Here is a 13569-nt window from a genome sequence, read left to right on the forward strand (position 1 = left end):
AAGAAAGTATATTGGTATTGTACTTCAAGTAGTATGAAAGAGAATTCCAAGGAGGAATGTCTCTGCGGGTGGTTATTGAATTGGTAAAGTATGAATATGGATAGTGAAACTCACAACGTTCATCCTGAAATTCTAATGATTACCAATTCTCAAGTAGAGATGGGTAAATCAAGTGGTGAGAATGGCAGGAGGCCCTAGTCTAAGGAGGGGGAGGGGACCTTAGGTGAGATATAACGGGCTAACCTCGGATGGCAGCTGAGGGGTTTCCAGTTACTACACCATCCGAGTGCAAGAACGGCCTCAAGCTACATATTCATACAATCTCGATGGACAAGTCAAGTGGTCGGTCATTGCATGTATGTTATGTTCGGTCATTGCTTGAAATATATGTTTTGATGATTGTATGTTATAAATGTTTGATTGAAAATATGGTTATGTAAATGTTTATGTTCTTGTGATTAATTAAATTACACTAGCTTACCCTACTTTCCTGTCTTCTCTTATTCTTCCCGTTCAATTGTCTTTTCTCTTGCAATGATCATCTTGTGGATGTGAGCAGAAGGTGATGAGTGTTCGTTGGAACAAGCATTGGAGGCGAGAACCCTGAAGTTTAGTTTAAGATAGTTCAGTCATCAGGCTTGGTTTATCTTTTGTAAAATCGTTCGGTTTATATAAGTTTTGTATAACCATATGGTATGTGATATTTTTGTATCACCGTTCGGTTTAAGCGTAGTTATAGAACCATTCGGTTTGTTTCTATGTTTTGTATAAGATTTATGACACTTTGTAAAGTTTTAATTTTTTTTTGGGTATTTTAGGATATCTGTAAACTATATTTTAATTCCAGTAAGTCTCCTATAATATTATTATATGTTGACTCCTTTATATAGTATTATGCTATATTTTTGGGACGTTACATTTATCGTTTTATGTTATGTGTTGGTTTCATAATATATATTATTAACTTACAATTATTCGATTTATCAAATTTATTAGATATTATCAACGACCATGATGAGATTTAAGTCTTCGGCAATGTATTATATTAATTCAATCGTTTTTTAATTTGATTGTAAGGATATTGCAAAATTCAACTCTATGAGATTTATTTTAAAATTAATAATTTTTTCATTGATGTTTAAGTTTTTTAATATCTACAATTGATTATAAGAAAAAAAATTGTTTTTTTTGGATAAGTTTATTGAAAAATAATTTTAAGATAATTTATTACGAAAACGGAAAAGGATTTACGTAATAAAGTTGTATAAGAAATTTAAAGGGAAAAAATAAGTAACAAAAAATAATAACAATTTACAAATTTTCTGATTAGCGAAAAATAACTCGTCTTTCAGAAAAAGTCTACATTTCAGTTTGTATCTCAGATAGTTTTTTTTTTTTTTTTTTTTTCTCTCAAAACAATTAAAATGGATGAAAACATTATTTTTTTTTACTAAAGATGCTATAATTCGGACAGTTAATTATTAGGTGTGATCGTTTTTATTTGTTCCAACGCAAATTAATTTTGTTTCTTGCTAAATTCATTCAATGCTCCACATTGTAGTTTAATTTAATGTGCAACTTACTGTGGTTATTACATATTAAAAAGTTAGGTTGTAAAAGATTATTAACATGGAAAATAAGTATAATGTTTGGGTGACCTTTTATTTATCATATCTTAATTCTAAATTGTATATTTTTAACTTAAATTTAGCAAACTTGTATAGTTAATATTATTAATGTAAATTATTTCATTATTTATTAAATATACTTAAATCTATATTAAATTTAATTACATTTTTTGGGACATGTAGTAATATGCTTCTATTTTTTTTCGTTTAAATATTTTAAGATGAAATATTTAATATACATTGCTCTGTCAAATAAAGTGAAGAATGTCATAGTTAGGTAACAACATACCCGATTTTCAAAGTTTGCTACTAATATAGGCAAAGTCCCACAAATGAAAAAGTCTTATGGAAAAGACTGAAATAGTTACATTATGTTGGTGACTTTTTCTACAAAGTAAAATAAGGGTAAAATTGACATTACATACTCTTAACTATTTACTTTTCATCACCATTTGGATCAATATTCGCCTAAACATGAAACATCATAAAAAAAAAGTACAGTTTTTATTCTTGTTATATATTTACAAGGACAAGTTTATCCGTACTGGTTTTTCATCAAAATTCTAAATTTATATCAGTATAGTTCATGATGTTTTTAATGTACATATTCCCAAAAAAAATAAATTTAAATTAGAAAAACTTATTAGCCACACTTTTTTAGATATGAGGTCGAGATACTTCAAACACTTGTACAATCATTTTAAGTCGTCTGGTAACTTGTGATATATTGCAAAATATAAAATTTAGAAGAAAACTTAATATTAGTACTCCTATCACTTCAATTTTATAAATTTAAAAGTTAGATGCAAATACAAAATAATAAACATAATAATATTAATAATAAATACTAATAATAATAATAATATATTATTATATACTAAATTTATAGTGACGAAAGAACTAAATAAATTACAAATCTTTGACAAATAACTTTTCTTTTATATTTTCAGTATTTTATAATATTTTTATATTATTTATCTAATAAGTTATTTGAGTCAAACATGTCGGTAAGTTAAAGCATAATATAATGTTAAAAATTATAGATAAATGTAAAAAAAAAAAACACACATATATATAAACATTTTTCTAGAAATTTAGAACAAAATCTGAATTTTACATTTTGCAATATATCAAAAATTCAAATCTGAGTCATATGAATGCTACATTAATGTAGAGAGATAAAGAGAAAGATGGTTGAAGATCATGGGGGGATTTAGAGTATTTTTGAAATAAAAGAAAATAGTGAGGAGGTGTAGAGTATTTTTGGAATAAAAAATAGTAGTGGGAGGTGCAGGAGCACTTGGGATGGTGGAGGGAGTAATACCCTACCTCTAATTATCATTTATCTTAATTCTTATAGAAAAGCTTGTTTATCGACTAAGGCCAAACATCTCTATTCATGATCGTTCAGTCTTTACATATTAGTTCTGTCACATTCATTCGCTATTTAATTGCTTTCTGTTTTATAGAATCGTTCGACTTGCTTGATGTAGAATGTATCATGGCCGTCCACACCATACAATACACATATATGAGGTGTTTATTATATTATTATTTGTAATTACTATTTTCCTCCTTGCTTGGGCATTATTTTTTGTTAACACTAAAAAAAGTTTGGATTTATAAACGGTCAAAATTTTTTGATAAATTTTATAGATAGATTAAAAAACTCATCAATAAATATTGATAATTTTTTTCCAATAAATATTATGATTTAGTTTATTTTTTTTATTTCTTTGTTTTCTCTTTTCCTCCTTTTCCTACTCTTTTTTAAGATCAATTATACTTAATCATGAAATCAATTTCTTGCATAATATTCATGATACTTCATACGATCGTATTGAGGTTATGGTTTTCCTTTCTCATCCTTTATTATTAGTTAGCAAAGTGTAAAATTATGTGCTATGATATAAAATGCGAAAGTCAATGTAATTTGAGGTTCAATGAATGTGAAGGTAGTTTCAAAGATTTCGAGAGCACTATAATTGATAGGTTATAGGTTAAGGGAGGTTGGAAGTCAATGTCATTGTGTTATTCACGTGGCTTTCATATCACAGTAATAACGTTAAAGAAAAAATTATATTGAACTTGAGATATAGGTTATTGGTCATCTATGGTTAGAGAAAATGTGATTGAAAATTGAGTAAAAAGATTAATGATATTACAAAGAGAATTTTGAGTTTAAATCCTTAGCAAATTCTAACATGCAACCAGGGATGGGAAGAAAAATAAAAATTTATCATCATCGTCATCTTTATATTTAACTGCTATAAAATCTTTATATCGTTTCATCTTTATATTTATAATGTTTTCTTTATGGCTATGCTTGTAACTCTAATTTATTATTTCAAATATTAACTAAATATTATATTTTTACAAAAAATAAAGATCAGTTTAAAGAAAATGTGATATGATTAAGTGTTTAATATAAAAAAAAATATACATTTTTCTCCATTGTTAAATATCAATGAAAAAAGTTAGAATAGTACTAGTATCAATATCAAGTATTAAATAACAGATATGTAAATTAAATAATTATAAAAAATAGTATAAATGATCTACAGTGCAAGAATCTTTGTATTTATTAACATATTTATTGACAAAAATAAATTTATTGATAAATTCAAATTTATCAATAGATTTTATCAAATGGATTTTAAAATTTAAATTACCAATTAATATTTTTTTCAATAAAATTTTTGTTGGACAGTAAAATTTGTGAATAAATTTGATTGATAAATTATAATTTGCATTGATAATTTTTTTATTAATGTATCTGACGATTAATGGTGGTGGAAAGATTTGTTAATAATTTGTGATTCATATTATTCATTGATAAATTTGTTTGTAAAATGAGTAACAAAATTTCTACTAAGCTTGATAATATACATATTTTTTTAATAATAAGAGGGGCTAGATGAAAAGAAGAAGAAAGAGAAGGAAGAAAAAGAAGAATGTGAAGAAAAGAAAGAAGGAAATGGAAAAGAAAAAAGAAGCAAAGGAAGAAGAACAAGACTAAAAAAGTGATATTTGTTGATGACCATAATCTATCTATAATTATCAATTAATAGAAATTGTTAAAGATTTACTATAATAATTTAAGATAATCTATAATTACCAATAAATTTTACGATTCATTGATAAAATATATCGACAATCATTTCACCAATAAATTTTTTAATCGTCGATAATCTATTAAAAAAATTAAAATTCAGTTATCATTAATAGATTTTATCTTTTGATTATATGTAATTTTCTTACAAAAACTAGAGAGAATAAAATTTAAATTTAAAGTATTCAGAAAAATAAATATGAAGATTTATATGTTCTTAATTACAATTTTAAGTAAATAAATATGTGTAAAAAATTATCAATTTACATCTATTTTTTATTTTTAAATATAAAAAAAATTGTTTAGAAATCATATATCAAATATTCGTAAAAGATTTAAAAGCAAATAAATAGTTTTTTTTTTTAAATTTATCTAATCCAAATTTTAAAAATAGTAAAAGGAAAAGAAAAGATATACAAAAGTTGAATAATTTTCAATCAGGAAAAGATATACAAAAGTTTCAAATATGTAATATTATTACATGTATCAAAAAAATTTAATTATTTTTAAATATGTAAATAAAAAATATATATATATATATATATATATATATATATATATATATATATATATAACTTTTATTTACATATTAATTATAGAAAGTGCAATATATTTACTTTTATTATCAGAAAATATAAATTATTTTAAGTATAAGTTGACATTATAAGTAGAGGTAGGAATTTTTACAAAACTGTGGATTATTGGTGTACTCGCAATCTAAACGAGTATGAATTTTTATTTTTAAATTAAAACTTGAATGCTGATTTTTAAAATTCGGTCTATAATTAGGCACAGACCAAATAGATTTTACTCATGGAATTCACAATTACCCTCCAATATAGTACAATCAAAACATTTACATTTCAATTTGTTGACCGTTGAATAATTCAATAATCACGTTCTTAATTTACTTTTATTCAATATATCATCGTAGTTACCACGTCTACCTCTCCAAAGAGATTTTCTGAGTTCGACTTTGATTTAAAGATTGAAAAAAATCAAATTTCATTTTTTTTGTTTATATTATTTAATTTAACAAATAATTAAAATATATATGAAGTATACTAAATTTATTTTTAATTTTATATATATTTTCGGAAGCACGTAAACATGCAGAAGCTGCTGGACGAGTGCGGTTTATGAGAATGTAATAGTAGGTCTGATAAGCTACATTGTAAAATTCTAGTTTCTTTTTAACATATTACACTTCTTATTTCAACTATATTTTTTAATTTGATTAGTAGGATATTTGTCAAATTCAACTCTCCGGTACCATGCTTCTAAGTAATAAACTTAAATAAGTTATAAATGTGGTATTAATTTTTTTTTTATTTCGTTAAATATTAATTGAATATTTATTAGCAATGTTAATTGAATATTAAAAAGTGGGGTGCATACCTTACCTTACAAGCCGGTTTTGTGGGGTTGAATTAGACCTAAAACCCATTTCTAACATACTACCGTTCCTTTTTAATATACAAAAATCTCATTCAACACGGCAGAAGACAAAACACAAATGAAATATATTTTATGATCTCTACAAACTTAAAATATTATAATATATTGTATTTTTTCACTAAATAGTAGGTTAGAATGAAATATAACAATATTATAAATATAATATCCTTATTTTTACCTTTCGACTGTAGCTATCAAATTATCTTTTTCATTTCTTAAATCCATTAAATGCTCCAGATTGTTCAAATTAAAATAAACCTACAAATGTTTAAATTATTGGGTATACTATTGAGTATAACTTATTATAAAATAAAAAAAAGTGAAAATAGGAATATATATATATATATATATATATATATATATTAATTTACGTTTATCTATATATAGTCATACATAAATCCTTATTATTGTTCATAAAATTTATTTCAAAATTTATAATATTGACTTTTAATATTTTTATTATAGTGTATACACTTTTTTTTGCCTTCTTTTAATTTTAAAATATTTAATATTTAATTATGATTGTATAATGGTTGTCCTTAATTTAAAAATATAATTTTTATTAATTATATTGTTTGATTTAATTAGATTGATTTGCGACTATTTTTACAATATCACAATTATCACTAGAACAATATAATACGCTTCTCTGTGTGGAGTTTATATAACATTTAATAATATTGGATTCCCTAATAAAGTGAGAATTGACATAGTTAGGTAACAATAAAGATTGCTATTATTGTAAACGAATAAAAAGGCAAAGTTCTACAAACTGAAAACACATGCTACAATATCAACGACTATTTATTGCTCTTAAAATATAAAACTAAACATTTGGTTATTTTTCTATATTGGTCCAAACAAGAACTCCTATTATAAATTTCTAACTGACCTTTTGCACATATTTGATACACGTCCTATCATAGATAAATACATCGAAGTATCAATTACAATTATTTTTCAATAAAATTGGAAATTTAATTATACATATAAGTAGAGCTGTCAAAATGGATTCGATCCATCACGGGTTGGTCACTTAGTGAACCAACCCAACTCGACTCACTTATTAGTGAGTTGAAAAAATTCGAATCTGACTCGACCCACCACAGGTTGATGGGTTAAACAAGTTGAATAATTTAATTATAAGATTTTTTTAAAATAAAAAATTACAATTTTATTTAATTCAAATCTAAATAAATGTCACTCTAAATTGATGTTAAACTCCAAAGATAATTAAAAAAAAAAAAATCATACAATCCAAGGGTAATCCAAAAACATGTATAAAAGACGAACAAATAAGTTTTTAATTGTATCTCTTGTCTATTGATAATATTAGAGTCTTGAATAGATAAATTTATAATATTTTTCTCTCTTGAAACATCTTATTCTTTATCACCATCTACATTATAATAAAAAAATTTTATCCAATAATATTAAAACAGAAATTAATAAATAATTAAATTAAATTAGGTGGATTGGTGAGCCAACCTGACTCACCACAGGTTCAACCTGGTGAACCGGGTTTAAAACTATCCCGCATAAAAAAATGACATTTTTTCAAACTTAACTTGGCTCAAACCTGTGGTGAATCGGATTGATCCACGAATTACAACTCATTTTGACAACACTATACAAGAGGACGTTTACAAATATTTATAGGTGAGAAATTATATAGTAAAGCTTCCCTTATTTTAATGTAGAGAATTATGATGGTAAATTAAAGGCTTAAATCCTTAATTGGTCCCCATGTTAAGAGGGAATTTTCAGTTTACTACCCGCTTTTAAAAGTGTATACATTGGGTTCCCATGTTTTGCAATTTGTGTCAATTTAGTCCCTTTGAACCATCAATTTGGCTTGAAAATTGCAAGTGGACAAGTCATTTTGAGTTGCAGCATGTTTATTAACTGTTTGAAGTGTCATTAATTCACTAAATTGACACAAATTGCAAAACATGGAAACCAATGTATACACTTTTAAAAGCGGGTACTAAACTGAAAATTCTCTCCTAACATGAGGGCCAATTAAGGATTTAAACCTAAATTAAATGGAAAAAGAATATATATATTTTAATGTTTGTAAATTAATTTAAAATTATTTATTTTCTTTTTATTTTAAAATGTTATTCCTCTAATACATAGATATCGTGTGTACTTTTCCTAAAATTTAAGATTACTCTTTTTCACTTTTATGATTGAATTTTATTTGTACGTAGGAACTATGTTGGAGAAATGAGATGGTTCGAGTGGAAAAATCTCATATAATTAAACTCAATAGAATTATCAGCTAATATATCAAGAAGGTAAGGTCATGATACTTAGGTGTGGAAAAGATATAAGTGTGAAAAATATACAGTAAAATACGTATAATTATATAGTAATAAGTAGTGTTTTTTTTATTGTTATTTAAACTCACAGACAAAAGCAATCCCGAATGCAATACACTTTGTTAAGATAAAATTGTTTATAAGATTTGTATGTTTAATCAAATAACATTAAATGACTCAAAAATATGAAAATACTTAATTGAAAGAATAAGATAGGCAGAAGCACAAGTGTTAGGAACAAATCCCCAATTATCTAGCAACATAAAAAAATCTTAGTAAAACACTTAGGAAAACAACTAGGTTAAAGCTTTCAGACACAACAATAAATGACTTACAAGTCAAAACATCTAAGAGAGTTATGCTAAATGTGTAAGTTATTATACTATATCCAATAGTATTCAGTTGAACTCTCGAAAAACAAAAAGGTGTCAAGACAATGTCTGTGACTAAACCTTTTAAAAGCCTTAAACAAATATCCAAAAATTTATAGAAGATGAAACGTGCTAAACGCTCTAGCTCTAAAAAGGCGATATCCCAAAAAACATTTACAACAGACTAGACGATACCATGAGTTGAAATCTTTATTTCGTCCAAAGATGAAGTTCTTACTGAACGTTTGATATCTTAAAAAAAGCTTAAATGATAAACACTATCTCAACGGTAGAAAATGTAAAAAGCACTTTGTTGTTCTGAACAAGCATTAAAAGTCATTAAATGTTTAATTTTCAAAAACAACAAAAGTGATAAGAAATAAAACATATATGTTGCATGCACAATCTACTATATTCTATGCAGATAACCTACTACATGCATCCACATGCTCTATTTCAAAAATATTAGAAATGGATGTTAGAGACAAAGAAGACATCCACAGAATGTTCTCTTCATAAGAAGACATGTTTGGAAGATAATACAACCTACTTCGAGCAAAGTACTGAAAAAGAAAGCATGCTCTGACAAGTTGACTTAAACCAATGGCTGCTTCACACGCAAGATAGACAAGACACAAGACTCAAGGCTAAGAGCTCAATCTAACGGAAATCTTTTGAAAAAGCCTTTAAGTAGAATATCATTCAAAGGAAGAATCAAGAGCATAACTTATAACGTAAACATCAATCCTACGAAAATAGTTTAGAAGAAAAGCATAGAAAAGCTCAAGCTCAAAGAGAACATCAGAGAAAAGAAAAAGAAAAATCAAGCAATACTCTCAAGCTTCATTGTAACATTTGCTTACTATTGTAAGAAGAGAGAAATGAGAAAAAACTTAAAACATTTGTTGTGAAACTCAACCGAGTTAAGGAAATCTAGGCAGCGCATCAGAGGATACCAAGATTGTCTAGTACCAGGAGTGGTGAAACTCAACCAGTCTAGGGTAACAAGAGTTATTCACTGATTGGGGATACCAAGAGCGGTGAAGAATACTGCAACCATGAGTGGGTGAAACTCAATTAGGTAGCGTATCGGGGGATATAAGGAGTACCTAAGGATACCAAGAGTGATGAGAATACTCAGTTGTAATCTTGTTGAAGGTTATAGTGAAACCCTCTAAGGATAAAGGAGACTGGACATAGCTCAGTTGGACTGAACCAATATAAAAATATTTGTGCATTTATTGTTTACATTTGTCTCAACACTTCTTTCATAAAACCTGTAGTTGCATTTTCGTTTTAAATATAAGAGCTTCCTATACTAAACGATTGTTCATTAAAAAGGAATTTTTTACAAACACTATAAAGAATATCCTGAATAACACTTGAAAAGATTTCTTTTTTTAAAATCATTTGCAAGGTCGAGTGTTTAGCAACCACTTGAAAAATCTTGTACTTGACGAAAGTGCTATATAAGGAAGGTTGTGAAAAAGGTTTTCCATTAACATTATTCAACCATCCCTTCTAGTTTTTTTCAGGTGCTTCACACTTTTATGGAAACTAGTGTATAAGCCCAAAAGCATGCATATAACACATGAGTTTGAAGAATCATAGATCAAATCTTAAACAAAGGGTTAAGATAAACTTAGTTGGTGGAAGATAAACCAAAAATAAAGTAAAATTGATAGCATATAAGTGGACAAAAACATCACTTTACAAGTCAGTTTTGTGGAGTTGAGTTAGGCTTAAAATCCACTTCTTAACATAGTATTAATGTGAGAGTCTGTCCTAACGAGATTTGTTATTTGTTGAATATATTGTTTCACTTGCTATTGGACCGCTATCAGACCACTCATTAATATCTAGTCCAACGCATAAGATATATGTACCTCAATGTGAGGAAATGTGTTAGAAGACTCACATCGACTAGAGATAAGGCTAATTTAAAGTATATAATTATAAGTGGGTGAAAACCTTACCTTACAAACCAATTTTGTGGAGTTGGGTTAGGCTTAAAGTCTACTTGTTAACATTAGTCATGCTTGAATATGAAGAATAATATAGGAGAGTGCATCTTTTATGTTAGAACTTAACCATTACTCGGACATGCATAACATAACCATATGATTCAAGATATAACAATACTGAACTATGTTATATGTGAAATTAGATTTTGGTTAGGATGAAAAAATACACAAAAGTGAGGTGTGTCCACTAGTACAAAAATATTGTAGAACGTCAGTGCTTTTCGGCCTTTCGCGTCAAATTCGATGCTGACGTCATATCGGGAGACGTTAAATTGACGTTGAATTTGTGAATATACGATATTAATAATTTTTTTTGTTTTTTTTTAATTAATTGTGATCCTTTTTTATAACCGTACGAAACCTGGAAAGCAAAAAAGCAACAAATTTTAGTTTTTGGTATTTTATAAAGCATGAACTATGAACGTGTAGTGTAGTATCAACAACAAACAATAATAACCAACAACAAACAAGTTCTATCAAACAACAACAAACAAGTTCAACAAAACAATAACAACAAACAAGTTCAACAAAAAAAAAAAAACAAGTTCAACAAATAAGTTCTTCAAAACAAAAATGAAAGTTAACCTTCAAAAGGTGAATTCGTCGGAATAAAGTGTTGTCACCAGTGAGAGAGAAAGCAGAATGCGCCTATGAAGGACAAGAACACAAAAATAATAGCTCAAAACAAACGAAAATCATGCATAAAGTAGTTAATTAACAAGCATTTGTATCAAATGAAAGAAAGATTACATGCGATGGTCGACAAACTTCGTTCGAGAAAAGTTTGAGCAGAGAAGAGGGTCTTGCGTGCTAAGACAAAGTGAATGAATTTTCAATCTCTCGCTCAAATTTTTATTGAATTCACTAACCTTTTGACGTCTGTTAACGATAATTCTTACCATTATCGATGGTGCAATTTTCTTGCCAAATCAATACTCCTGAAGCTTGAAACACGCTTAATCCTCTTTTTAATCTAACTTTGTGAATAAATTCAGTTTAGGTTATACAAACTAGTTTTCATCACTAATTCCTCAAATTTTGTAGGAACTTTGTATGCTTTGGAAGGACATTCAAGTTTTCAAGAGTGGAGAACCTTGGAAAAGCTTACAAAGATGAAGTTTGAAGATGTTTCCCTGCATAAGTGGCGCCCAGGCGCCCCTAAAGGACGCCCAACGCCCTTCAATTCGCAGTTTTGCCCATTTGCCCACGCCCAGGCACCCTTGGAGGGTGCCCAGCGCTCTTTGGTTCGCTGTTTTCCCTAATTGATGGCGTTGGGCGCCCTTGGATTTGCTGTTGGAGCCTAATTGGTGGTGCCTGGGCACCCCAGAAAAAGGCGCTAGGCGCGACTTTTTGCTGAGTTGGCACCCTAGACCTATAAAAGGCACACAGTTTTCGAGGGTTGCAAACTCCTTGGCGGCTGAAGCTCTGAAACATCATTTGGACACCTTGGAGCAAGTTTTGGGCTGTGGGAACTCTTCCTTCTTCCTCCTTGGGTCTCCTTCTACCCCATTTTTCTTTCATTGTAAGCTCAAGCTCTCCATGACTATGGAGAGCTAAGTTCTTTTATGTTGGGGAATGATGTAAACTATAAAAACCATTTGAAAATGCACTTGTTCTAAATGAATTTATGTTTCTTTCATTACTTGTTAATGTTTATTTCTTTGCTTAAAGCTTGTTATGACTTGATCAACCATGGTATGATGTTAAGGTTTGCTTAGTATTGGGAAATATTTTGTGAACCTTAAAATGAACATAAACACCTAAAGGAAATAATGTCTAGGGATAAAGCTAGGACCTTTGGTTGTCTTAAACTTCTTTTCTTAATGCGGGTGAACTTGTTGGGTTGCCAAGGGGTTGAGATTTTACAAGTGAACCTAGGCTTTCTCACCAAGGGATTGAGTTTAAGTAACTTAGCTAGTTGACAAGAGCAAGTTAATGAAGAAGAGTAGTGATTGTGCAATTGCATAGGATTGTATTAGTTGAAATCATTCTCCAACATATTCATTCCACATATTCATCAATAATCTCATTTTCACGTGTTTTGGCCCCAAGTAGTTCAAACCTTTATGATGACTTTTACTTTCATTGCATAATTTCACACTACCAACACCCAATTTCGTCCGGGCACCCAATTTCGTCCGGGTGACAAAATAATAAGACTTGTTTTTATTTTTGTCTTATTTTATTTTATTTTTCATTTCTTTTTACTATTTGGTATTTGATTTAACTTTCTTTATTATTATTTAATTTGATTTTATATTCATTTTGAAACAAAAAGGACAAAAAAAAAGAAAAAAAAAAGAAAAAAAAATATAATAAAAGAAAACATAAGAGAAAAAAGAAAAAAAGCAAAAATAAAAGAAAAAAGAAACGAAAAAAAAAAGAAAAAATGAAAAAAAGAAGATAAAACCAAAAGGAAATAAGGAAGAAAAAAAAAGAAAAAAAAGGAATGCACGTGAATAAAATGAGAGAGGTGTTCCACGTGATTTTCTTGGAAAAATGGTGCAGCAGGCCCATAAGCAATTAATATTAATGTAGGAAAGATCACTTTAGAATATTTTTGAAATTTTGTTTTATTTGGTAATAATTCGAATCAACATTATGACAATCATTGCAAGGAATAATTAAAAATAATATATTGATTGTTGTATT

This window comes from Vigna radiata, chromosome 1 (assembly GCF_000741045.1).
Source record: "Vigna radiata var. radiata cultivar VC1973A chromosome 1, Vradiata_ver6, whole genome shotgun sequence".
NCBI lineage: Eukaryota > Viridiplantae > Streptophyta > Magnoliopsida > Fabales > Fabaceae > Vigna > Vigna radiata.